Genomic DNA, 27,495 nt, shown 5'->3' with positions numbered 1-27,495 from the left:
AGGGAGGCTCATGTTTGGGTTTTTTTCATGTCTCCCAACACACAGTGCAAAATGAAAGAGTAGAAGGCAGGAATTTCAAGATTAGATGTCACCATGGAAAATGTGATGGATTTGTGGAGCTCAGTTCCACTGGAGGTTGTAGTGGTCAAGGGCTCAAGGAGATTCAAGGAGGGACTGACCATTCGTGTGAGGAGTTAAAACCCAGTTCTGCCATGGTGAACATCAACAGACTATTTGGAGTATTTGGCTGTCAGTGAGTGCCACCATCCTTACTCCAAGCAAGAGTTAAGCATTTCCTCTCCATCTCATTCAGAAAACCATTTCAGCAGGAGGCCAAATTAAGTTTATCCAAAAGCATTTAATTTAGCTTCACTAAGACAGTTATCCTGTGTTACACAAATACCCACTGGATTTTAAGATCATATTTATTTGAAGATTAACTGCAAGGCAGAGTTGTTTTCCAGTGGAACAACTGGATTAATGAGGTAAAAACCGAAGCACCTACCCTTTCCTTCTACAACTGATGATCAAGTTTTGATACTTCTATGTTTTAATTTATCCTAAGATACTTTCTCTTGTGCTTCTCCTGCTCCTCTTGTCCAAGCAAAGCTGCTGACCTCAGTCTGTCCAGCTTCAGAAGAGGGAACTCAGTTAAAAATGGGTCAGTAGGGTCAATGATGTTAAAGAAGTCTTTGGGATGCAGTCTGGGGTCTTTGCTATTCTTCTTGCCCTGCTCCCAGGACCCAACTCTTCCAATTTTTCCGCATTACAGGCTCCCTGCAGACCTCAAATCTTTATTCTTCAGCTTCTTCCAAAACTTCAGTCTTTGTTGTGCTGTAGGTTTGTATCCATTTGCCCAATAATGTTCTTCAAAGCAAATTCTTTCCATTAGCCAGAAGAAGCATGTTCAGTTCCCTGGAGATATGTATCTAGTACCATCTGAAATGGTCAGACTTCTCCCACTTGCTGCTGCAGAAGAGCACAAGTAGATTTTACATGGTATTGACTTGCCTCAAGTGTCCTGGATATCTTTACCACATACTTATTTTGACAGCCAAATCATGCATTTTTGTTCTTAGTTAGATACCTCCTCCTTCACTTTGGGATATGAGAAATAGAATTTAGGATGTGAAGCGTTATGCCTGTAAATTTCAACTTTCAAAGCAGAGGAACTAAGCATCAGGTCCCGTTGATATTTCAGCATATATTCTGAATTTGTTTGAAAATACCAGCCTTGTTCCTTGCAAGGCCACAGGTAGCAGCACTACAACAGCATCAACAGCATCCCAAACTAGCCATGACAGCCTTGCCTGAGCCAGCTCAAAGAGCTGCTTTAATCATGAGTGCAGCAAAATATTCATCTCTACAAATCAGTGATAAGGAAATCAAAATCTCCAGCATACCTCCAGTCAGGAAAACATGAGAGGGTTTGTTGCTGTTTTCACAGAAAAGACAACTGATATTCCAGACCAGATTTGCAGCAGACTAGTCCTTGTGGGCATCAGTAAAATGGAGCTAACTCCAAATGTGGTGCTAGTTTGACTGGGGATTTCATCATCATTCTCCATCCACCTAAACATCTTAACTTGCTTTTTATGCAATGGAACATGAGAAATGGTGAGTTAGTTGGCAAAAGCAAGAATAAGCAAGAGACTATGAGAAGGGCAAGGAATTAGCTTGAGAAGATATGAATCAGTTGAGTTGAGCAGTGACTTCTTTAGGGGACAAAAGATACAGATAGGTCTCAGCACCAAGGGTAGAAGGGAGGGAAAGAAGTGTGCTGGTGACATCAAGCTGAGAGGCATTATCAGTCCTGAAAGGGCCCCAGATACCCTACAGGAATGTCTGGATGACCTCACAGATTAAAATAGCAGAGAGGGGGTGAAACTAAACCCTGAGTGCACTTTGCTTTAATTCCTGGCATAATCAAAGATTCTGTGGATTTGCTGAGATTGCAGAGAAAGACCCAGATCCACTGGTTAATCATGTGATGTCTGAGCCCCCAACACCATGTGGCATCATGTCAGGCTAATGCCAGCCTGGGATGCACCAGGAGACGTTTCTAGCAAAGCTGCAGCTGTATTAATGCCACTGTACACGTGGCTGGTGAGGCCTCTAGAGCAGCGTGAGCAATTCCCATCCCTGGTGTTCAAAACTGATGAATTCAGACAGAGGCAGGAAGGAACACTGATCAGGGAAACATCAAACTGCTCTGCAAGAGCAGATTACAAATGTGACTCCTTCTGCCTGGGAAAGACAGATGTGCATAATGATGGCTTATAAACCTATCAGGAAGGTAAACATTAAGGGGGGAATAGACCTATTAGCCTGAAGGACAACACTATCAGGAGAATAAACAAGAATGAATTGTCCATAAATTTAAGGTAGTAAGGGGGAAGAAGAGTTCAAGCAACAGAAGTGAGTTTGTAGCAGCATCTTCTCTAAGCCATGGAGGGAAACCCCTGGCTAGGTGTAATTTGGAGCATGGTCATTTCTGAAAAGGAAAATATGGGATATCTGCCGCTGTAGGGTCTTGTTAAAAAAGGCAAAAACCAAAAAACAACCCAAAGAAAACAAAACAGAAGCACCTTTTAACCTTGAATAGCTTTCTTTCTTTTTATTTTCCTTTTTTCAAGTCCACTGCCCACAATTATGTTGCATGGATATGAAGGGGGGAGATAGAGACCTTCTATGTAGAACTCAAGAACCCACACTAAAAGTAAATCCTCACTGACATGCAGTGTTGCTGTTGCTTAACTATTGTCCATACACTGAACCCAAGAGACTCATTTCTCCAGGCATTCTACAAGTGCATAAGTGCAGTCCCTGCCCCAAAATCTTACAAACTAAGGCAGAACCTTTTGTTTTGTTAAAAATGTTTTATGGTGTCTCAGGATACTTTCCACAGGGGACCAAAGCACTGAAATAAATTCAGAATATGCTTTTAGTGTTCAACTGATACGTTAAACTGGATTATAGAGTTGTATCATAGGAAATTATCCTTGTGCTTTAGTTCCATTAGCCTACTTTAAACATCGGTATTAAAAGCGGATACTTACTTAAATACCAAACTGTGCCTGGGTTATAATCTGTTTCTCTGATATCATAGATCATTTGCAAGCCACAAAGCCCCTTTGATCTCACAGAATGCTCAACTGAACTTAAAAGGAAATTAAATGCAGAGCTCAATTTTTCATTAAATTGTCACCCACTGTTTTAGAGTTATGACTCTTCAGATCTGTTTCTTCTAACAGGTGGACAAACAGAATGTTAATACTGTGGTATCTATGGAGTTATAAAACCTGCACTGGCCAGGAGATTTTCTAATTATTATCACTTCTTTATTAGCAAGGCTAAAGCCTCATTTTTCATAACAGTCCCAGGACACCCTAAAATGCGACTGAAAAATCAGGTCTTTAAAAAACTGGGGACAATTCTGTAACCTCTGGTGGTTTAAGGCAATAAGAGCTGAACACATTTTATAAAATTGGAGCTACAAAGATCAGGGCTCATGTACAATTAAAGAAGTCCTTAATGGGTGTTTTGCCTTCATAAAAAATGGTAACTCCTTAAGACCTGCAATACAGTCTCAGACTTTGATTGTAAACCCAAAGCTGCAGCATGAATTCTTTTAGGTGCTTTTGCTGAGGGACATTCACAGGTAAAGAAACAACCTCCCTGAGAATTCCCAGCTTGCTGTGTCTCACCCAGCAAGAATGCAGAAATTGTTTTGTACCCTAGGACTGCATCTCCAGCTCCCCAAAACGCCAGCTGTGCAGGGAGTCTGAGAGGCTGGGTTGGGAAGCTGGGTGACACAAGCCATAGGTGTGTGTTGCATGACTCTCTTGCTATCTCACCCTCAGAGAAAAGATCTATTGCAGCTCCACCAAGACAGCCTTTGGTGTCTTTAATCCAAACTGTGGCAGCTCCCCATTTTAGGCTTGAAAGCCTTCAGGTTTGGCAAAGACTGTGGTGGTAATAGATGGGCTCATCCAGCTGCCTATTAAGGGCACAGTCAGATGCTGCAGATACGGTGGAGACTGGCTGGAGGGGAGAGGAGATTAGAACTCTGCCTGTTGTATGCAGCCATTAGTAACATCCATCCTTTTGGATCGGGGTTAGGGTCAAGATGTGCTAAGAGCAAAGCAGAATTAAAGGCTGAGTTGGATCTGTGAATTACCTGTTCTCCAAACTCCAGTTTTCACATTCCAGAAACATGCTGGTGAAAGGCAATGACTGTGGTGAGCGAGGCTCCTCTCTGTAGCACTTTGTCTGAATTAGGCAGACTCCTCTGCTTTTCATTTCTTTGTTTGCAGTTGGACTTTGCTTTAAACTGAGATTATTTTTTAAAAATTAATTTCTAATTGCAGAGTCTTTAAGTTGGAGGAATTTTGGGTGGATTCTCTCAGGTCCAACAAGTCCTGTTCTTGGAAATCTGGAGTTTCATGACAGGGTTTTGGATAAATCCCACTCAGAGATTGCAGAAAACTTTCTGTTTTGAGAACTTGGCTGAGCTTTTGTTTGTTCACACAGGCATCCCTTTCTCCCAGGAAATAGATTCGGATCTAACATCTTCATCTGTGCACAGCCTGGCTGGCTCATGGGCTGTTAGGAACAGCACTGCTCTGTTCATTGCTTTTGTATCAGAACCATTAAGAAGCAAAGGGCAGAAGAGGTTTTCAAAGAGTGCAAGGAAAGAAATGGTGAGGATGTCTGGGCCTAGGTGGGGAGACAGACACCCCTTTTCATCCTGAATTTCAATGAAACAGTGAAAGGACAGCTGCTATTTCCCAGAAGACGATTTTGGAAATACCAGGCAGATGCTTTTATTATAGGAATACAGTCAATGCTAGTACAATAAAATCTGAAGGCAACCATTTCCTCTGAGCCAGGGAGAGAGAAGACACTCTGTGTGCCCTCTTTACACAGAGAGTGTGGAAGGAGCAGTATTTTAGGATGCTTTGGTAAAATTAAGATGAAAGTGTAAGAATTCCATGTCTAAGACCTACTGGTTAGTTGAGTATCACAAAAGATTGCAACTGAAGACTGACAGCCCAGGCTGGTTTTAGCTGAACCCTGGAGAAAGTAGAAGCTTCAACTACAGCCTAGTGGAAAAAAAGCTAAAAAAGTTGCCTTTTCCGGGTGTATATCTACAAGATCACAGCTGTACTGGAAAAAAATTCCTAACCAAAGGGTTGTAAGTGGATCCCCTCTGAGAAACGTCCTCTCCTCTTGACACAGGACACATTCTCCACATTCTCATGTTTGACAGATTGAGAGGACACAGCATCAAGCTGCACCAGGGGAGATTCAGGTTGGACATGAGGAGAAATTTCTTCATGGCAAGGATTGTTAAGCACTGGAATGGGCTGCCCAGGGAAGTGGTGGAGTCACCATCCCTGGCGGTGTTCAAGGAATGGCTGGACATGGCACTTGGTGCCATGGTGGAGTTGGCACGGTGGTCAGTCGAAGGTTGCACTCGATGGTCTCGGAGGTTCTTTCCCAACTTAAATGATTCTGTGGCTCTGTGACACCTGAGAGCGATTCTACTGACACAGACTTGATTGATCCTGATGGATTTCATTATCTGATTGGTTTGGAAATCTTTCCTTAATTAGTAAACCAGTGTTAAAGGAGTAGCTCCAAACTGCTTTTAAGATTCCTACGGCTCGGATCAGGCTGCCGGTGACATTATCCTCCAGCAGTGGTGAAGATGCGGCAAGACTAAGAGCTTCTGTTGAGGTCTTTCTCCTGACCACCCATGGAGCATTATCAGGACATGCACTTGCACTCACACAAAGAGGACATCCCTGGCTAGAAGGCAGCTTTAGGAAGAGGCTGAAACAAACAACAGATGGGTGCAAACATAGTGGAAGAGCGTGAGGTAACAGCAAGATAGTTAACACTAGCTTGAAAATACCTTGGACCTCTTGACCCCTGCCCCATCCCCACTGTGGTCGTTCAGCCATTGTGTGCAAACAAAGAGCAGGGAGGAGCAGCTTTAAAAATGGCACTGCAGTCAAAGGACTTTTTAAAAATTCTTTACGCTTAGTCTCCATTAGTCTTGTAATGTTAATTAGGTCTCCTGGGAAGTAAGTGTTCTTCCAGGACAGCCTTTTGCTGGGAGGCAGAGTAAGGATTGGAGGGAAGATGATCATTCTTTGGGAACAGAAGGCTCAGAAATCCCCTCTGATAATTGACAGGTCTGGCTTGCTCAAAGATTCCCCAGGATAATACCAGTCTATCTGGGTGGGAGAACCAAAACCCAGGAAATCCAGTAGCGAGGGTTAAGTCTTCCTTTGTGTGGCCATAATTTTTTAACTTCAAAAAATGATGGGCCCTTACAAACCAATGCTTACCCTCTGGTGGCTGGAGGACTCCTTAGGGCTCTAAGATCAGTGATGTGTTTGATATGTTTAATGCTTAGATTCAACTAGCTAACTGTCAATAATTAGCACTTAACCAGAAACACTTGGCCTCTGAAAGCAAGAGGAGATCCTCATTACACAGGGGTGCTGTAAGCTTCCAAATGTGTCTCATTGAAGTACTCCAAAACCTTCGACAGCAGGAAAGGCTCCACCCAAGGGGATCATCATTTGCATCATGGTGCTTGGAGGGTCTTGATCCATTTAAGCATTTCCAAGGAACACTTTACTGACAAATCAAAAACTTTACACCATCCTCCAGGCTCAGGAGAGCAAAGCTACCAGTATATTATATGACTACACCACATAACCTCCAGACAGAATACGTTATTACGATTTATTAGGTTATAATCCTTTTTTGATTAAAAATTATAAATCAGCTCATGTTTGATGTTAACCCATAAATGCATAGCACATGTCAAGCAAAGCACAGTGTACGTGGCCCCTGGGCATGCCCAGAGGTGCCCACCCTGCTGCTTCCATCACTTTGCACAAAATAATGGACCCGATCAAAGGAGTGTGGCCCTCGCTGTGTCAGGGACGTGGCTTTCAAGAGGTTAACTCTCAGACATGGAGCATGCTAAGCTGTTGCGTTTGATTTATTGTCCCTCCTTTGTTCTTGTTTCTCCTTGAAACATAAAAGCTTGCAGCCCACAGACTCTTGACATTTCTTTTAAATGCTCTTGTCATTCAGAAATTGCCACAGTCATCTCCTGTAACGCTGCACTTAGTGTTGCCAGCCTGTTTGGGGTTACTTGGAGAAGTTTAAAAGGAAATATGAATAAAGGGCTCAATCCAGCAAGGTGGAGTCTCCTAGCTCTGAACCAATAACACACTTACTTAATAACCATTTACTTAACTTCCAGGGTGGGAGTAGTCTGACAGAACTGTGTGGCCAACAACTGAATTATAATCTTGAAAATGAGGTCGTGGAAGGTGTCTTGAAAATAAACAGCGACTCCAGCTAAGGGGGCAGCAGCCCCCTTAAGGGCTTTGCAGCCATCTAGGGTTAAGAATGAAAGTTGAGGGCCAAGAATAAAAGTTAGCAAAGTGCTGAACTTTTGGGAAAGCACCTTTATTTACTTCAAGGCAATGCAGGAATGCCAGGCTGCCAGGTGGAGCCTTCATACCTTCATGAGCCATTGAACTAACAGCACATTTTTTAGCTCTGTTAGCTACACATATAAACAGTGATGGAGCTAATCAGCTTGTAAATGGCTCTACACTGAATATGAAAACAAGCATAATATCACCTTCAATATTGCCCTCTGAAAGGCAGCCAAACAGAGGGAAGACACTTATCAGGACCTTCACCTAACTCCTGACCTGAGTGGTGCTGTTGATCCCAGATAGTGCTTGGGTTTGATTTCTTACCTGTTGTGAACCTTATCCTCCAACCAGTGCTCATGTCCAGGATAAATTCTCTGTGCACTAGTCCCTGTAAACATTTTTTTTTCTTTTCTTGGGCATTTTCTTCATTTGGCCTTTTGGGTGAAATTTACTATTTTGTGACTTATGCTTCCAAAATCCTTTTCTTTCAGCCCTGAGCAACAGGGAGCTTGAATACTCGCCAGCTCTTCCAAGGACACATGGAACTCGTATTTCCTAGCTGAATTCTGACAGTTCACTGGGCAAGAAAGTTTTTTTGTCTCACACATGCTGTAAAATGGAATAAAAATCTTAACTTTCTCAGGTTGTTTGTGGCTGAATGTAGCAGTTGTTCCAATGAAAAGGTCATGCAAGAAAAGCAAGGCAGGTGGTGGCAGATGGGGGTTTCAGACATCCCCCAGCAGATGAAGGGAGTGGACCCAAGTTCTCGACTTCTTGGGTAAGTGGTTGGACACAAGGTATCCATGGAAAATGTGGTCTCTTCTCTTTTTACTCTAGCCTATCAAATGCAGTGCTGCTGGAGTCCAGAGAGCAGCTTGCTTCTGGCTAGGGCGTCCTGGATGTTTTGGACAGACACCAGAGTGTGGGTGTGGGACCTGGATGGGCCTGGTGAAGACAGGGACGTCCCCAGGCAAGGGGGACATCGAAATTTCAGAGTCTCCTCAGATGATTTTGTCAGGGAAATGGAGACACAGCTTTGCAGTCACCCAAGTGGGATGGCATTATTTTTTTCCCAGATCTCTCAGTTCACCTGAGGTGTCTGTATTCTGTACAACTGCTGTTGTAAATGTTGCCCTTTGGGATTTGCAAGATGAGGCCTCAGGTGGCTTCAGGAAGCTGTGCTGCACTGGAGAGGCACAGCTTTGTCTCAGAAATCCTGGGTAAGATAGCAGAGACAAGTGACATGAAAGGTGTGTTTTGCATGATGTACGTGGAAAAGCCAATTACATGTAATTAATGTTGGTTAAATGCTTTGAAGATGAAAAGCTTTTATAGAAGTGTGATTAACATCTCTTCTGTCAAAATGATTGTCTTTCTAATGTTTTAAGAAGCTTAATAGCACGCTTCAGCTTTTCAGTGTTTATCTCTGAGATGTGATGACCCCATGGAAAGCATTCACTGGAAAACTATGTAAGAAAGGCCTTCAGTGGGAGTTGATGTTGGCCACAAACCAAGAGTAAAGACTGAGACACTGTGGGATAGAGATGATCTGCCTGCTGACAGCTCAGTATCTTACTAAAGTCCCTAAGCACCAAACCAGTTGAACAATGCTAAAGTATTGTTTGATACAAGGCCTTAATTGTGAGTGCTCACTGCAGGATGGCTCGTGGAGCCTGTGGAAAGATGGTCTGTGTGTGCTGGATCCAGGCTTAGAAGGTGCATGGTAAGGTGCACCAGCTTAGACTTAGCAGGAGCCCAGCACCTGGCACAGGACTGAACTGACACCTCCCAATGGGAATTTTGCCACCGGTTTCAACGAAGGCAAGAAATTACTACATTTTAGCCTGCACAAAAATAAGCTGTTGTTGACTAAAGGCTTATAGTCAATTGTCTTGCTCTGACATATTTTGCTTTCCACTGTAAATAAAGCGGATTTGATTGTAAACCACTCACAGGAGATGAGAAACAATAAGGGCCGGACACAGAACAATAGGCGTTCTGAGAAAATAGTGAGTTCATGCATTGGCAGTTGTTGTTATTTTCTGAAAATGAGTGCAGATGTTTTACTGTGCTGAAATCACTCAAGATTTTTATGGCAGAAAGAGGACACGGAGTAAATAAACTGGTGACAGGTATAATGAAAGACATTCCATTTATTTGCCTGCTCTGGGTTATTTTATTCAAGGGTGCCCTGTTTTGCCTACCACAGGCAAATCCTTGAGACCTTCTTGAAGGAGTATCTTCCTGGAAAAAAGAATTGTGCAAGATCATTTACCAAGCCCAGGACTTCTGGATGACAATCAAATAGATCACTTAATTCTTTGTAAGCAATTCTTAGAAAGCATCAGTTCCCAGAAAAGACATACATGAAGGCTCGGCTCTGCTCTTTATTTGCTGGTGGGGAAACACAAAAGCTCTGCCTCCAGTAGTGAAGTGAGTGCCATTTGAATTGTTCTTGGTGCTGTTGCCAGGAAAAGTGTTCAGATAACACTGAACATCAGCCAGATAAAAGTCAAGGAGGTTTGCAGGCTTATAGGAATGGGCACAGATCATACCTTTTTCCTCTGCCAGCTAGTTATCTTCCTGTATGAGCTGATCCATTTGGGTTAGGATGAGTCCCTGCAGCTTTTCCCTGTTCAGTGAAGGCAACCCAGATAGCTCTGGGTTGCTGGGATCACCTTCTCCTCCAATGTCCAGCCAACCTGGCAAAACCCTTCCCTGCACTGCCCCCCAGCAATAGTGGCTGAGGAGGTGCTGGGGTCAGTACTGGGATCAGTTGCAGCCATATTTGCTCTTGAGCACCAGGACAGTGCCACTCTGAGCTGTCATCCTTCAGGACAACTCTCTTGAGGTTCAACAGATTCCTCAGAAGCACCAGTGATGGGGGGTGGGGGCATTCAGGACTCACAAGGTGCCAGCTTTAGCCAGTGCAAGGTCTGTGCTTACCCTGTCAGTCCACACAAGGCAGAACAGGTGAGACAACTTCAGCTTCACTTGGACCTGCTAAAGCATGGGGAAGATAGATGAGCTCCTCAGGGCTTATCTCTGTCAGTTCACATTTATTAATACTTTGTCTGCTTTGGGATTTTACCTCAGGTTAATTACTCTGTATTTGCTAATGCCATGTAGGAACACGCATTTTTTTCCCCCTGTGAAGAGAAGCTGGATCCAGAGAAGAGCTTACTTTCCCTGCAGCTTGCTGGAGCCCTGGCATCTTTGCCTTTCAAAAATGCAATTGGAAAAAATATTAAAACCTTTTCCACAAGGCTGTTGCTGCAGGTGAGGATTTACACCCTCTCCCACCAGGAACCAAGGAATGCTGCTGGAAACCAGCCTTGTACCTATCTCTGGCATTTACTGTGATCAGGTTTTCAAGTCCACCAACTTTCCTAAACACTAAACGCCCAGAAATAGAGTTTTAGAGAGAGAACTGCAAGACAACCAACCTTTCCCTCAATGGGAGGCATATGATAACTTCAGTTTTTGTTCTTGTGACCTGCCCTGGTAAGACTGAAAAGAGCTTTGAGCACACACCCAGGAGAGCAGGAAATCTCTCCTACGGATCACTTGTAGAATGGCCTGGTTTGAAAAACATGCTGCAGAAAGAATGAAGCCTGACTGCAAAGGCGAGTGGGGTTTTTTTTTTCACCCATGAATAGGATTTCAAACTAGCAGCCAAAGCAAATCATTATACATCCTTGCCATATGCCACTTTCAATCAATAAGGCCTTATGCTCTGCTAACAATCATCCTAAACTATACCTATTAACAAGAATGCACATTTTCATAGTAATATTCCGTGCACGTCACCGCACACAGACTGCAAACAGTCGAGAGTGATCACAGCCGAAGGGAGATGGCTTCTGAAACAACGTGTGGACACACACCACACTGTAGAGGCTGCCACTCTTACACGTGTAGGCTGGTTTTCTGCTTTTTTGCTCCTACAGTATGATGGGTTTTTTCTCTCTTTCAAGCACACGCTTTCTTGATGACCCAGACAGTTTATTTCCTGATGACCTAAGGCTTCCTCAGAAGCAGCTGATGCTCTGAGGACAAGGTGCAGCAATAGCCACAGGGGATGAGATACGGCTTCAACAGGACCCCTTCAGTTTGGAGGGAGATGACAGCAGTCATCATGAACTTATCATCAGTATGATGAGTTCGCACCTGAACTAATCTCTCTCTGAAGATATGAAAACCTGCAATAAAAGAGAGGCAGGTTTTGAGGCACATGCTGCGGGAGCAGGAAGCACAGACTTAATTTCCTACTGACCACAGGGCATCTCTGTTTCCCACGTGCTGTTTCTTTTGCCTACTTAACATCACAAACTCCTCCTGAGGGGTGTCGCTTCTCCAAAAATACCAAGCTTGCTGAAGTAGTTATTGACTGAAATGCCACAGTCTGAGATGCTCAGAGCAGCCAAGTCCTACACCACAGGCACGAAGTTCTCAGCAGGTTCACCCCAGTAAAGCAGAAATCTGCACTTGGGCAGGTCACCTGTGGTTCCCTTGCAAGTCAATGGACAGCCAGTCAATACTGTAGATGGAGTATACAGTGATTCATCTCTTCCTAAAGGAGATGGTTAAAACAGAGCAGATGAATGGCGTAATAAACCCACCTATTTCTCCTTGCTGCCTGGAAAGCCCAGCATGACAGCTCTCACTTAGAGGTCTACTCTGTAAATATCTGAAATGAGTTGAGCCTAATCCCACCACTGCCCTCACGACCTTCCCCTGCCCTGGTGCTCTTGGTGCACCTCAGGCACTTGGTGGTGCAGCTCTCCCTGTACCCTGCAGTGCACAGAGATTTACAGCTGGACTGAGGGATGCCACAACAGAGAGGCAGTCCCAAACTCAGGTAGGTGAAACATTCCACCCCTGAGCAACAGCTCACAGCCTCTGTGAGCCCAAGCTCCCAGTTCCATGCACAAACCAGAGGCACAGCCGTGTGTGAGCTAGGATTGCATCAGCCCTGGGTGTCTGGCAGTGCAGAGCTCCACATAGACTATACAAAGTCCTATGTCTATGGATCCCGGATTAGCAGAGCATGTACAGCATGGCAAGTCCTAATACAACACCTTCAGATGCTACCACATCAAAGCCCCTCTATCCTCCTCTCAAAGAGTGAATTTAAGCTTTGCTTATTCCTGTTTTATATCTAAAGGCTGTTTCTGCAACCCTTGTGCAGATCATTGCACATGGTGTATGTGACACTCTTCCTGAGTAACCCTCGTGTGTTTTGCAAGGTTCAACATAAAAATTCTTTGCAAATCAAAAGGCATTACTGCTTGGATGTTTTTGTGCTGCAAAATAACCCCCAGTCAATCAAAACTCCTTCATAAAACCCCTGTCCATGCTTTTTGCTTTGCAACCTTGTTTCCTGGGGGAGAAGGTGGGAAAGGAGAACATGCTTACCTTTGAGCACAAAGCTGTGCAACTTTGGGTGTCAGTGATACCTCCAAAATATAGCTGAGGTGCTGCAGCCCCCTTTTTCTGGCTTTCTGTGCAAGTACACATCTATAATAGGATCATCTGTTGCGAAGGTTTCATTTCATTTCTTCCTCTCTGGCACAGTGTGCACTCACTGAATTGAGAAGTCCTTATTCCTCAGACAATTCCTCTTGCCTTTGATGAAGATTTGAAATCCTGGAAGGACTGTGCAAAATTTATACTACTAATTTTTCATATTTGGAGATATTAATGATATGCAAGCTACTGGATTTGGTACCAGAGAACTGGTCAAACTCCTGCGATCTATTTTATGTGTGAAGTAAATATACATGATCAAAGGATTACCTCTGGCTTGAAAAGGCATTAATACTATTAATATCAGTTGAAGTAGTTAAATCACATGTATTTATTTAAATATTTAGTGTAAATGTTGACCCTGTGGCATCTTCTCCCTTCTTTTTAAAGTCCACAGACATTTCAACATTGGTGAGTGTCTTGGGATGAGATCTTTAGGAATGAGGGCAGTAAAGCTGGGCAGAAAATAAGTATTGCCATCATAAGAATGCTCAAGATCATGAGGGATGAAATTTCAAAATCACAGCCCCAGAATCCAATCCCCACAATGACAAAACCAGACAGTCCCATCTAGTTTCACATCTGGAAAATACAGACAAACACCTCCTAACACATTTGGCTGCTGTTTCTGGCCGATACAAGAGGCACCTGCTCCCAAAGGAGCCCTACATCCCTGGGGATCCTCTGAAGGCGTGGATGGGGGTGCCAGTCCTTCCTTACAGCAGAGCCAACAGATGGCTTCAGTTGGGGCTGAGCAAACAAGGTGGTGGGTATTTCACACAGAAAGGTTCCTTTTACATTATTTCAAAGTGGCTGTGGCTGGCTGAAAGATGGATTCACATCTGCCTGTGGCGATTCCTCCTTGTGGTGTCCCCGGGCAGGACATGATGAGTGTTTGGGACACAGGGCTGCTTTCTCACACGTGTCCTCTCTGACTTTGCAGGAAGGATGGCACCTCTTGAGATAATTATTTCATTACTCCACACTACACTCAGAAATGCAGCTCAATCTCCTGCTCTAGTGTGCTGTTTCAGACACAGCCAGTGGGGCTGACTCTGCACAGACACGTTGAGCTGAATTCAGAGCAAACTCAACTCCCTGAGCTGCAGATAATTAGAAGGTGCTTCCAGTGGGTGAGAGAAGAGCTTTAGCCAAACTGTGATCTCCAGCCAGACTTCAAATCCACACCCCCAGTAACAGCACAAGTGTGTTTTCTACCCTGCACAGACATTTATTAGTATTTGTGTGTTGTCAGCTTTTTCATCCCTCATTTCCCTTTACATAGTTTTATTTTTCCCAGTCAATAAGAGTGATTTTATTGTTCTTAATTAGATTTTTTTTAGGTTTCCCATAGTAATTAATGCACTTTTCTTCAGCAGTAAAACCTATCACAGTAGTTAAAATATTAAATCATGACTGTTGCCAGATGTAAGGGAACAAGAAACATAGGATTTTCAATAGCCACTTCATCTTCATCTTTTGAATTAGTTTGCAGCCTGCTTTACATTTTTTGGGTAAGTAATAAGATTTGTTGATTTGAATGAAGAAAGATATAAAAATAAATTGCATTGTACTTTTAATTACATAGTCCTAATTTTTTGTGGTGACACTCCAGGCTCTCATATAATGTTGTTTAATGTTTACATCTCTTTATTGATTTGGTAATTTAGATACAGAAATGTGGTTTAATTTGCAAATTTCTACATTCATTTTCGGGGTGCTGTGCTCATCAAGGAATCAGGGGAATTCTGCATTTTCCCCCACCTCCTTCATGCACACACAGGGATGTACGTTCTGTATTTGCTTTTTCTTGGGCAGCAAATCTCAGCTACAGAGATGTTTTTCTTCTCCACTGTTGTGAGACCTCCCTGTGCTTGACATTTCAAACCAGGGGGCTGCTCCAGGGAGCCCTTTTTTGGGAACACCTTGGAGGTGGTTGAAGATAGTGGTGGGTAGTGGATAGTGGTGGGTTTTTTCTTCACCTGGGAAGTCAAATACCCTCAAAGAACTGAGAGGGGCTTGAGTCCACCCTCCCCACTGCAAAGGACGTGGTGGAAGCAGGTCTTGATAAAGCCCACAGAAAATATGGGGTGAGCCCAGTTGGATCTCCCTTGGTTTAGGGTCAGGATGATATCCTACTGCTCTCCAGGTGTCATTCAGAAATACCTATTAGAATGCAACCAAGTAACAGCAAACCTTCCTTCCTCCATCAAACCAACATCCCTAACCCACCTCTTCACTCACCTCAGCTCTCCCAGAACGGAGCCGTGGACATCGCTCCATCCTACCCCAGGCACTCTCAGCCCCTTGGCTAAATTCCGCCTCTAAAAACTGTTTTTGAGGTGGTGGTGGTTTAGTTTTAGTGCTCCAAGCATATTTCAGAGTCTCTACAAGTTAAGCAAAATTAAACTTTTCTTTCAAAAATCCATCACCACAAAACTGTTTTCCCCTCCTCTTCATTAATGATTTACTTTCTGTGGAATAAATGCACCAACTGAAGACAGAATCATTATTAAAATCTCAGTTAACAACACAATATTACTTTGGTCCTTTCATTTCCTCCACTATTATAAAATTCAAGATTCATTTCATTTATTAATATTAGCAATCTATTTTTTTTTTAATTTTGATCAGGCACAAATTAAAAGGGGAATGATATTATGGAAGCGGCACTAGAACTTACTCCTTTTTATTCTTTTTTGTAAAATCTACTTCTCCTCTTCCATCAGTTCTTTCTTTGCATCTAATACTGCCTCCTTTTGCTTCAATATTCCAGGTGACTTCATTTGGTACCTGGCATTAGTCCCATGGAAGTCAACTGGCAAAGGCCAACAGAATTTATTGGAAGGTGATTAAAATTAAGGGTCAGTGAAAAGAAAGGCTGGCACATGGGTTTGGGAGCAAGGGAACTAGACTCTGGTCTGAGCCCTGCCATGAAATTGCTTTGTGACTCTGTGCAAGTCATTTTATTTCTCTGTACTGCAGTTTCCATGTGTTTAAAATAGGAACAGGAGTGTTTGCTGCTCATTGTCCAAGTCCCCCAGCAAATAAAACGTGATGTATCGGGGCTAACTGAGCAGGCAGGCACAGATCCTTCTCTCAGGAAAGCTGTGTCCTAGAGCAGCAGCAGGCAGTGAGGACAGGGCAGAACAGAGACACACTATTTTTTGAGGACTTAGAAATTGCTCCTGTTCCCTTTATAACAGATCGTTGTCGCTGGGCTCTAATGAGATCTCCCTCGTGCCTCTGTAACACTAAATAACACTAAATATAACCTCTGATATTCCTCACGTGCAGCATCTCCTTGTGAAAGAAAAGCTGGATTTTCAATGCTTTAGAAGAACCAACTTCTACAGCTATGGCACACGTACTTCTCAGCGAGATTCTGTGCCCCCCACAATCCTGGGAGCTGCACATCAGCTCAGTATGCATTTGATTGCTCTTGTAATCCTCTTGATTACAAACAGGGGACTGCTATTGTGGCAGGTCTTCCCAAACACTGAAGAGCTGAATTCCAATGATTTCAGTGGCAACTGGAAGAAATAGGAAAAAAAACAGTTGGATAAATCCCTTTAGGAGGCTCCCAGTACAATCAACAACACCTCAACCATCCATGCAAGAGCTTTGTCTAACAACTTCCTGCAGTGCCAATTCCACCAGAGGCTGTGGGAATATCCCTGAGCTAAACTATCCCCAGCACTGGGAATTTTTTCCCAATCTTTTACCTATGTTGCTCCTGCTGGAGCTGAAGCTGATTACTCATCCTACTTGCAGAAGGTACAAGGACACATTGTGCCACTCCTATTTGCATCAGCCTTGCATGTATTTGGCAACTTGTTTTGTGTCAGCTCAGTCCCCTCTTCAGACCACACACTTCTCTCACCCAGCTTTACCTCAATGGCAAGTTTTCTACACCTCCAGCCATTCTTTATGCACCTCTTTGGGCTTTTCCCAGCTAAGCCATGTGTTTCCTGAGGTGTGGAAATTGTCCTTGAGCTAAGACCTTCGCCAAGTGGAATGGAGGGGTTGTCCCATGTCTTCTGCAGTGTGTGCCCCTCAGAACAGGCATCCCAGGAGAACTGCTGGATTTTTGCAGCACTGGGTTTCAGCTGTAATCCCAAGCATCACAGTCCTGGATCTTTTTCCACATGGCAGAAGCCTGGCCAACTGCTCTTGATCTTGTGTTTGAGAAATTGATTTTAACTCCCCTGCCAGGGAGTGCAACATTTTAATTACTTCTGTGGATAAAGTCTGTTGTTCCCATTCTGATCTGGACTTAACAGATAAGTAAAGAAAAGCCTATCAGAAATTCTGCAGAAATTTGAGCTGGAACCCAGGACACCAGAATACCCCAGCCAGTACCTCTTCTGTATGCCCTTCACCCCTCTCACTCTTGTCTCACACTATCCTTGGTTTTTTAAAAAATCATCCTTCTCCCTCCATTATTATTGAATTATTTTCACACCTGATATTAGTAGCCACTTGCAAGCATTTGAACTAATGTAGGTGAATAATTAAGGGTCTGTGCACCATCCCACAGCATGGGTAGGCCACAAGAGATAGAAAACAGATTGTTTGCTTCCTGTATTATTGCTTCCTGGTAAAAATAAAGGGCAAGATCAGTGGCTTTTGGGAGCAAGAGCGGCCTGGGTGCATTAAAGGCCAGGAAAGTCAAGACATAAAATGCAGTCTTCCTTCCAAAGGACCTAATCCCTATTTAGAGAAAACCAAGACACCTACAAATAGATAAAAAACTTGAGGCTGGCTATAAAAATATTTCTGTTTCATTCGTCTGAAATCCACAGAGAGGCACTGCTGATGCCAAGAACCCATAATACCCTGGCATCAGAACCTGCAGTGCTGTCTGCTCTCACTTGTGAATACATTTATCATTGATACTGTGCCAAAATGTTCAAGAGTTGAGTACTGGGGAGCACTGGGAAGGAAAGCAAGTTCTCATAGGCATGACTGGGTGCAGCAGGACTTTATCTGCATCTGTACTGGCAATGTGTCACTCTCACATCCCTACAAAACTGGTGCATCAGTGACTGGAATCTTCACAGAATAGTTTTTATACTTCGTATTTGTTATGACACATGGAATGTCCTATGCAGAAAGTGCACGAAGGCAGCTTGGCAAGAGGTAGTTGGTGGGCAGGTAAAGAGGCAAGACCAAGGTGGAAGCCCATGAAAGCAAGAAATTGCTTGGATGAGTCCATCAGGGAGCTCTCCAGCATCCCAATGACCTGCAATGTAACTGGGAGGGATGAATCCAGAGAAGACCCCCAGAGCTGAAGAGTGGATGACAGATATGTTGGCATGGGGAGCCCAGGACTTCAGCAAGGGAATTTAGCCCCTGAGATATGGCTAAGCAGTCCAGGGATGGAGTGAGGGTCATGCTGCACAACCAGAAATACAAGGAAGGGACAAAAGAATTTGATTGTTTTGGCTTTGGCAGGATAAAGAGAGACCATCTTCCCATGTGACAAAGCTGAAGAAGAAGCAAAAGGAAGAATTGCTCCCCATGTGCTCAGTAAGGACCAAATTACACCAGAAAGGCTGAGGTTGCACAGGAGGAAAAAAGCTCTGCACGCAAAACTCGTAATGCCTTGGGAGGCTGGGGCACTGCAGGAGGAGGTTGGATGAGCATTTGCCAGGACTGCCATACATCAATTAACCACTGCCAACAGGAGGAGGATGGATGGGATGACATGTGAAGATCCCTTCCATCGTTAGCTGCCTGCTTGCACACTGCCAGCAGGTGGGATGAGCTTCCTTCAGGAGGGTTGCACCAGCGTTTCCCCACAAGACAGACAACTTACAGTGTAAAAACAAACTCTGGTCCCAGTAAAGAAAAAAGGAAAACTACCTTGTTATGGTGTCCAATTCATTACTCAGTACCATGTAACACAATAATGTTGCACTTTAAATCTTAGTGCATCTGCCTTGCTCTATTTATACTGTGGTCTTGAGTGTTTATCATCTCCTGCTAATGGCAATAGAGGATTTGCCACAAAAACTTAATTATTTGCCTTCTCTGAGAGGGTATTTTTCCTGATTAAAGCCTTCCTGAGAGCAAGGCAGGAAGCACTCAGCCCCACCGGGCATTCTTATACCCTAACCACTGAAATCTGGGACAAAGGCCAGTAATCTGGGACAAACTCTAAAAATACACCAAACACTCCAGGACATATTTTATTGGTCCTTCCACACATGCCTTGAGTGTGTCAGGAGGCACAAGGCCACAGGTAACAGTGAAAATTAACCCTGCAGTGCAGTCCAGCTGGCTGCAGGGTGGATAGGGATGATTTTCTTCAGCACAGCCATTTCAAAGGGACATGGCACCTCTGTAAGAACTTTCCCGTTGTTAAATCTTAATTGTAACCAGTTTAAAATAAAATACTGGAATTTGAAAGATGTTCTTCTGCCAACTAAACACCTGGGGAGAGAGGAAGGCGAGGGAGCAGGAGAGAAGACAGGCTTTGGCTCTAGGTTGCTGTAGCCACCATATGTGCTTTAAAAGACCTGCATTGCATTTCCAGGTAGAACATCAACACCTGAACACAATGTGGGTAAAGAATTCCTGTCCTCTTTTACAGGGGATGGTAACTTAAGCAGAAAAGGTTGGGGGGCAGACTAAGGGCTCTCCTCACTGCAGATTCAAGGGCTGTTGTATTCCCAGGCTCTTTTTCAGGTGTTGCAAAACCCCAGAGGCTCTGCTGGCAGCCACCCAAAGGCACGCAGCACTTCAGGCTGCCCTCACCTGGCCCAAACATGCTCCAAGCTCAGAGCAGGTTTCACACCTCGCCCTTCCCCCAGACAGTGTCAGCAACGTGGGCTGTTGTGCACAGCAAAGTGGAATGACCCCTGCAACTCAGTGGCTCCTGAGCCCCACGTTTGCAGTGTCACACCTTGGCTGGCCTTATGCCAATGATGGGGACATCTTCTTTAGCCCTTCTGCTTGTCCATCTCATGCAGAGGCTTTGTAGACAGCAAGAATGCAAGCAAAATGATCTGATGATGGGACCTGTATTTGTTTACTTTCAGCTTTTAATGGAAGAAGGACAAAATGCTTTATGGCCACAGAGCAAGAGATTAATAGATTGCCATTACTGGAGGCTGTCAGTCAACAGGACTGTCACCAGGAAGTGATTCCAGTGTTACTACACCAATTTGGGAACATTTTCCTGCCAGGCAACCAGGCAGTCTTAAACAGAAGTAATTTTGCTGCCGTGGCACTTGGTAAACTGTTTGAATGGTCACGTACCATCAGCTGGTAGAAATATCTTCCTTCCACTGAATTCAACCTGCATTGACTTCAACTGACTGCGACACACGCTCTTGGAAGTCAGAAATACTTACTTTTTAATGAGCTAAACATCATCAATGCTGTTATTTGTATTTCACAGGGCATCTGAGGCAGAGAGCTTAAAAGCAGGACATGTCTAAAGTTTGGGATTGTAGTCTGCTTTTATATATATATATATATCTTTAAACTGTGCTTTTCCTGACTCCTGGTCACTGACTTTGGAGCAGCCAGAGCTTTTGTACCTGAGGCTGAGGGAAAGCCCTCTGTGAGCTGTGAAAGCAGCACAGCCTGGTGTTTCAGGGGAATTTGAATGCTGGTTTCTCAACACTAGAAGGCAAAGTAGTGCTTGAGGGCATAAGACAAAGCTGGCAACAACAGTAACCTTAAGCACAGTGCACCTCAATGAAGAAAATACCTGAAAGGAACCTCAAACATCAGGCAGTCCTTTGGCACTGTGACCTGGGTTAAAAAAGGATAGAAAATGCAGTCGTTCACCAATTAAACACATACCGTGATTGCAGAATTAGTCACGCGGTGCCCATAATCCTCCTTGTCTCAGCACAGAAGTCTCCATCTCAGTGTGGGTGTGCTCTGGTACCCAGCAAGCTGGCATGGCTTGGGGGTATGGATTAGCACCTGGATTCTCCTTTTTGGGGGCAGGTAACATGAGATGGTACAGTTACTGTCCAGCATCACCCATCCTCCAGAGCCTTCGTGCAATTAACTTCCCCACCCAAAAGGCCAGACAAGCTCTCCTGGATTTAAAGAGGAATAATTATACAACAACTGGTGGTTACAGTGGTAAAAATAATGAGCTATGCCCCAGAAGTCCTAACAAAATCCATGGATGAGTAAAACGACACTAAAGCTCCAACCTGAACAAAGCTTTGGCACGCGCCTCTGATGCCAGCTGACATGTGCCAGCGGCTGGTATTTACACTCGAATCAAAATACAACTGAAAACCAAGGGAAAAGTTCAAATTCTGGGGGACAGCAAAACTGCTGGATTGTGGGCATTTCAGTAACAAATCCCTTTGCTCCGTATATTCCCTGCTAATTTGTCAACATCTGATGCCTTGCTCTTTAGTCTGGAGCTAAGAAAAGCTATCAAAAAATATAGTTTAGGGCCCATTCTGTCTGCTGTATCACTTGCTATTTTTGCTCAGCCGCAATGAAGCCAGACTGCAAAGGGCAAATTTGTCAACATAAGTGGGCTTTTTTAGTGTGAAGCCCAAGGGCTCGTACAGACAGTAGCAAAGACTATCTGCATCCATGTCTGGAAGTTCAGGCTCTAATTTCAAGCTGCTTCAAATATAGAAATTCCAGCAAAGTTAATTGTAGCCACATTATGGAGAGGTGACAGCAACGAGTCCTTAGAAAGCTGGGGAAGGTCTAAATCTGCCTCAGTCATGCTCCCTTTGGGGTTAGACAAATCCACTGGGAGCAGACTCAAGCTAATACTGGGTAAAAATCCTGCTGGGAAATTCCGCAGGTGAGGTTTCATTTTGCTGACCACACAGCAACAGCACTTCTTGAAAATAAGGACAAAGCTCTTTAGCAAAGCCACCTTTTCTCCACATGTTGAGAACTGTGCAACATCACCCTGCTGTAGCAACTGGTCTGTGCTTTTAAAAGCCTCCTAATTGTGCTCTCAGCTGAGAACTTGCCTTGCCGTTATATTAGGAAACAGCTCCATAGTGTGGGTTGGTTATTACCGGGAAGCGCTTAATTACAATAAAATGTGTAGTTAAAGTGACAATTTATTTACTCAAGGTTATGAATATAAATTGGTTTTTCTTACCCATGCATTTTGAAACGGGGAGGTAGAGGCTGGGATCCCAGGAGTTTCTTTGGGTGATTTTCTGCAAGTAGCTTTAGGGACCAACATGGAAAGTGAAGCTCGTGAACCAGTTTGCTGCCTCGAGGCCGCAGCACACAGACCCCACCTGTTGCAAATAATGGGAGTTTTGCTTAAGAAGTCTGGAAACGGGTCCCTTTAATTGCACCAGAGCTCTGTAACCTGCGCTGAGCTGAAAAATAAATCCCCGTTAGTGAACGCTTGAAGAGATAAAGAAAACGTTGGGCCCTCTCCTCCCAGTATTTTCCATGTTTTATAACACCTCTGTCAGTATAAATTTCCATTCACTGAAGAAATTACACTTCACGAGCGCTACAATGGGATTTTAAGATAAATGACATGCGAGCACTGCAGTTTTGTGCGGGCTTAAGTGATCCAAGTATCTTAATCGCGTGCGCAGTATCAAAATACATGAATTTGACTTGTTACAAGAGTCACACGAGAAAGATTGAGTGTCATGTGAGGCTGCAAAGCATAAACCATCTTAGCTAAAATTTATTTTAGCACGGGAGGGTTTTTAAACTGTTAAGTATAATTATTTAAAAGCAGTCTGAGCTGTGCAGCTCTAATGATAAGTGAAAACAGAAAACAGCTCTTGAAAGCGCTGCTGGTGAGGGCACTTCTTGCAAGCACTGCCTGCTCTTAGCACTTTCTGCCCTTATTCATCGCTATTTCCGAAATTCTTGGAAGGCTGATGAAGTTTTTAAGCGTCATCTTGCCAAAGCTGTAACATTATCTCCAGCGACAATACTCACTCCTGCGCTTTTGTGTTGCAAGTAGAGGAAACATTTCAGCTTTTCGGGCGGGTAAACACCTCCCTGCGAAACAATGTAAACAAGACGGGAGGCGATTTAATAAATGCAACTTCGGGGTGTCATTGAGCCCTGGGCAAAAAATCCCCCGGGTCCAGCTCTCGTGGGTGGATCGCTTTGCCTGCGCCTCGCAGCAGGAGCTGCCCCGGTGCAGAAAGGCCACGCTGTGCCTGTCGCACCGGGTGGCTTTGGGACAACATCCGAAACTCCCTGGGCCCGTTTCCTCAAAAGCGATGACAGCCGCGTGATAAACGCGCTCCCGAGTCCTGCCTGCGCTGCGCCAGTTCAGGTGCTGCGGAACGGGGCTTTTCATAGCGCAGCGATTAAAAATAGGAGCAGCGCTGGCCAGGGAGTGTTTTGAGGCTGGGCAGGGACGCAGCCCAAGCGATCCTGTGTTACTCACCCCGCCTGCTCCCGAGGGCTGATGTTTTCTTGGACCGAGCTAAATGTCTCGTTTGAGCTAATCATGGGATGCTGGTACAGTGAAACACTAGGTCGTATTTTATCACCCCGCACATTTCTCCATGCGTCAGCCACGTGGTAGCTGTTTAACAACTTAATCCCCAAACGAAATAAGCAGAAATATTGACCCATTATTTGCTTTCAAATGAAATAAGCAGCTTTGTAGGAAATATTGACCCACTATTTGCCACTTCTCTTGAGGCCCCAAATGCATCCCAAGCTGCTTTAGCCCACAGCCAGGACATTTACTTCTCCTTTGACAAGTGTTCTGCACCCTCTTTTGCATCTTGCCTGGCCTTCTCAGTGATTTGTGCCACGAGCAAGTGACAAACATTTTGGTGACAAAATCAGTCCTCCCTGTGTCCATATTAAAAAAATAAAAACAAAAAAAAACCAAACAAACCCACACCCAACTTGTGCATTTCTGAATGATAAACACCCCTGACCCATCCTTTTGACAGACACTTCTTGTTTTCTGTCCTTGGTTTCACCAGCTGTGTGGCAATATCCACTTAGCTTTCTCTGTGCCACAGAACTAGCTCAGAACTAGATCTTTGTGGTCCTGTTTTTCCACACCTTTTTGCTCTAAAAATGGTTTTCTTTAGCCCTTTACGTAGCTTTACTGATTGCACTGCCCTCCAGTGCATGTGTTAGCCGTAACTTTGCCCCCAAGAGTATCGTGTTTAAAGTCACAACCAGTGTGTTCCTGCCAATGTATTCCTCTTAACTTACAGGAAACCTATGAGTGAGGTATGATACCATGAATGATACTATTAATCACTTTATTGCAACTGCACCCAGGAATCCCATTCACTGTCAAGACCTTGTTACGCAAGTGCTGTACGTATATAAAAACAGTTTCCAGCTTCAAAGTGGTTACAAGCCTTTGTAAAAGCCTCCTGAAGCTTTCTGTGAACTTGTTACTGTAAGAAGAAAAAAAAATTACATATTTCTTCTTGGAACAAAACGCTTCTCAAACTTTTAGAAGAATGATTCATGTTTACTCTTATCTCTCTCCAGAGGAAAAAGAAAATGAGTTTAGGAATATTTTCAGCCTTAGTCCCCATCGGACAACTTCGAGGGAGCTGACCTGCGATTCACTGCTGTGCACAGCATCCATCCAGGCCACAGCCCTTTCTCCAAGGAGTCACTGGACCTTGCAGACCCAAAGTCTTGAGAATAACCCAACTTCAGTGTCTCCCCCTTTCTCTTCCTTCCCCTTAAGATTCCTTTGGTGCTCCCTATTGCCATAATATTTAGTTAGAATTAAAATAAATTGTGGAGAGCATTCAATTCCTGTAATCCTGGCAATGGAGAAAACCTTATTAACCCTGAAACAGTCTAAAAATGGATTCTGCTGAGGTGCCCCTTCAGCCCTGGGGACCCTGGAAACTGTCACTGAGCCATTGCTGCTGCTGGATCTTGGGGTCAAGGGGCTGTTGTGGGTGAAGGGAGCTCCAGGACAGGAGCAGGCAGCACTCACTCCCACTGCCTGCAAGAGGACCGGGTTTTCTGCAAGGACACGGTTTATTCCTTCCCCTGGTGGGGGCTGTGCTGCCCTCTCCTCTGGGAAGGCAAGGGGCCAGAGAATTTTTCCAAGACACTGAGGTGGCTTTGCCTTATAGCTACCCCTCCCCCCACCCCATCCACAGCCCTACCCTCCACCATTCCTGGCCCCAATTCTCCACAGCCACCCCCTGCCCTTAAAACCTCCCCTGCCAGCCCCCTCTGCCAACCCCTGCCCCTGTTCACACTCTTCCCACTCCTTGCTCCCCCAGCCATTCCCTGTCCCTAAACCTTCTGCCCTGCCACCCCCTGGCCCTAAACCTCCCCCCTGCAGCCTCCTGCCCCAACCCTCCCCCTCGCAATCCCCTGTCCCTATCCACACACATCCTCTACCACCCCCTGCCTCATCCTCTTCTCTAAACCTCGCTCTCCAGCCCCCTCCACCACCCCCTGCCCCTATTTGCGCTTCCCACGACCCCGTCCCAAAACCCCCTAAGCCATCCCTGCCCCTAAACCGGCCCCTATCCACACACATGCCTTCCACCACCCTCTTCCCCTAAACCTTCCTCTCCATCCACTGCCCCTTAAAACTGCCCCCCTACCCTCAAGCCTCTCTTCCTCTCCTCCCTGCCCCCTTCTCCTCAACCTCCCCCCTGCAGCCCCTTGCGCCAAAACCTGCTTCTGTCCACACACACCCTCTGCCGTGTTCTGTCCCTAAACCTTCCCCCTTCCCCTAGACCTTCCCCCTGCATCCCCCTGTCCCTAAACCTGCCCCTATCCACACATATCCTTCATCTTGCCCTTCCCCTAAATCTTCCCTCTGCTCAAGCCTTCTGCCCCTAAATTTCTCCCGCCAGCCTGCTCTGCCATTCTGTGCCCTATTTGCATTTCCCTCACCCCCTGCCCCATAGTCTCTTCCTGCCACCCCTTGCCCCTAAACCTGTCCCTATCCACACAAACCCTCTGCCACTTTCTGGCCCTAAATCTCCACTCCTATCCACTGCCACTAAATCTCCTGTCCCTAAAACTGTCCCTAGGCACACGCATCTTCAGCCACCTTCTGCCCTTAAACCTCCCCCCACTGCAGCCCTCTGTTCCGAAACTTGCCCCTATCCACACACACCCTCCGCATACTTTCCCCCTAAACCTCTCCCTCCAGCCTCAGACCCTAAATCTTCACCCAAACCTTCCCCCTGCAGTCCCCTGCCCCTATCCAAACACACCTTCTGCCCCTAAAGCTTCACCCCCACCCTCTGCCCCTAACCCTGCCCATATCCACACACACCCTCCGCAGCCCCCTGCCCCTAACCCTGCCCATATCCACACACACCCTCCGCAGCCCCCTGCCCCTAACCCTGCCCATATCCACACACACCCTCCGCAGCCCCCTGCCCCTAACCCTGCCCATATCCACACACACCCTCCGCAGCCCCCTGCCCCTAACCCTGCCCATATCCACACACACCCTCCGCAGCCCCCTGCCCCTAACCCTGCCCATATCCACACACACCCTCCGCAGCCCCCTGCCCATATCCACACACACCCTCCGCAGCCCCCTGCCCCTAACCCTGCCCCTTCTCCCCCCGTTCCCAGCGCTCCCGCCGGGCCTCCCCGCGGGGCGCGGCCGTGACGGGCAGCGCCGCTCCCCACTCAGCGCCCGCGGAGCCCCCGCGCCGCACCGCCCCCTCCAGCCCCTTTGTATCCAACATCCGGGTTTCCCCGCTGGCTTCTCCCTTTTTTTAGAAGCCATTTTGGACGCGGTTCAGGTTTTTTTTCTTTTTTTAATTATTAAAAGAAAACCCCAAAACAACAACAACAACAACAACAAAACCCCAAACCCCAACAAAACTCCCTTCCCCCTCCACGTTGTTTTTTTAATTTTCTTCTCCCGCCTCCCCATCCCGCACATGGCACCTCCCGCCGCGCCCCCGCGCCCGCCGCCCCGCGCAGCCCCGCGATGCCGCGGCCCCCCGCCGCCTCCTCCTCCTCCTCCGGCCCCCCGCGGCAGCCCCGCGCCCCCTCCGCCGGCCCTTGCCTGCCGCTCCGCAGCCTCCCGGGATGCGGGGTCCGTAAAAACCGCGCACGGTCCCGGTCCTGCCGCCGCCGCCCCGCTCGCTGCCGGCGCGGGGAGCGCCCGTGGGTTGCGCGGGGAAGGGGAGGAGGAGGAGGAGGAGGAAGGCGGGGGGGGATGCGCGTGTGTGTGCGGGGGAAGGGGGGGAGCGCGCAACCTGCGCGCGGCTGCGCGGGCATTGCGCGGGAACCGCGCGGGGGGGGGGGGGGGGGGCGTGTGCGTGTGTGCGCTCGCCCCTCGCTGCTGGGGGAGCCGGAGGGGCTGGGTTGGGAGGAGGAGGAGGAGGGGGAAGGGGAAGAGGAGGAGGAGGAGGAGGAGGAGGAGGAGGGGGAGTCGGTGTGTGGTGCACGCCGCGCTCCCAGCACAAAAGCCCAGGGAAAGAAACTCTTGGAAAGCTGGGAGCGAACGGTGGGGCCGGGCAGGAGCAAGTCGAACCGTCCGGGTCTGTTCGTCTCCACTGGATAAATTTTGCAA

The 27,495-nt window shown here is 46.0% G+C and overlaps 1 long non-coding RNA gene across 2 annotated transcripts; it reads right to left on the bottom strand.

The window, feature by feature from the left end:
• Positions 1–13,325: 13,325 nt before the first annotated feature.
• Positions 13,326–27,175, bottom strand: LOC138105589 (uncharacterized). Of its 2 annotated transcripts, none has more exons than XR_011148541.1 (4): positions 26,986–27,175; positions 22,114–22,258; positions 20,823–20,958; positions 13,326–16,537 (listed from the first exon to the last, which is right to left on the bottom strand). It is a non-coding gene; the product is annotated as an uncharacterized lncRNA (long non-coding RNA). The 2 variants fall into 2 exon arrangements; XR_011148542.1 differs by lacking the exon at positions 26,986–27,175 and adding an exon at positions 22,926–22,978 and having other exon boundaries at positions 22,114–22,342.
• Between the last annotated feature and the right edge of the window lie 320 nt (positions 27,176–27,495).

This window comes from Aphelocoma coerulescens, chromosome 2 (genome assembly GCF_041296385.1).
Source record: "Aphelocoma coerulescens isolate FSJ_1873_10779 chromosome 2, UR_Acoe_1.0, whole genome shotgun sequence".
NCBI classification, from domain to species: domain Eukaryota; kingdom Metazoa; phylum Chordata; class Aves; order Passeriformes; family Corvidae; genus Aphelocoma; species Aphelocoma coerulescens.
The sequence above is the reverse complement of the archived record's forward strand: the minus strand, read 5'-3'. Positions and strand labels throughout refer to the sequence as shown.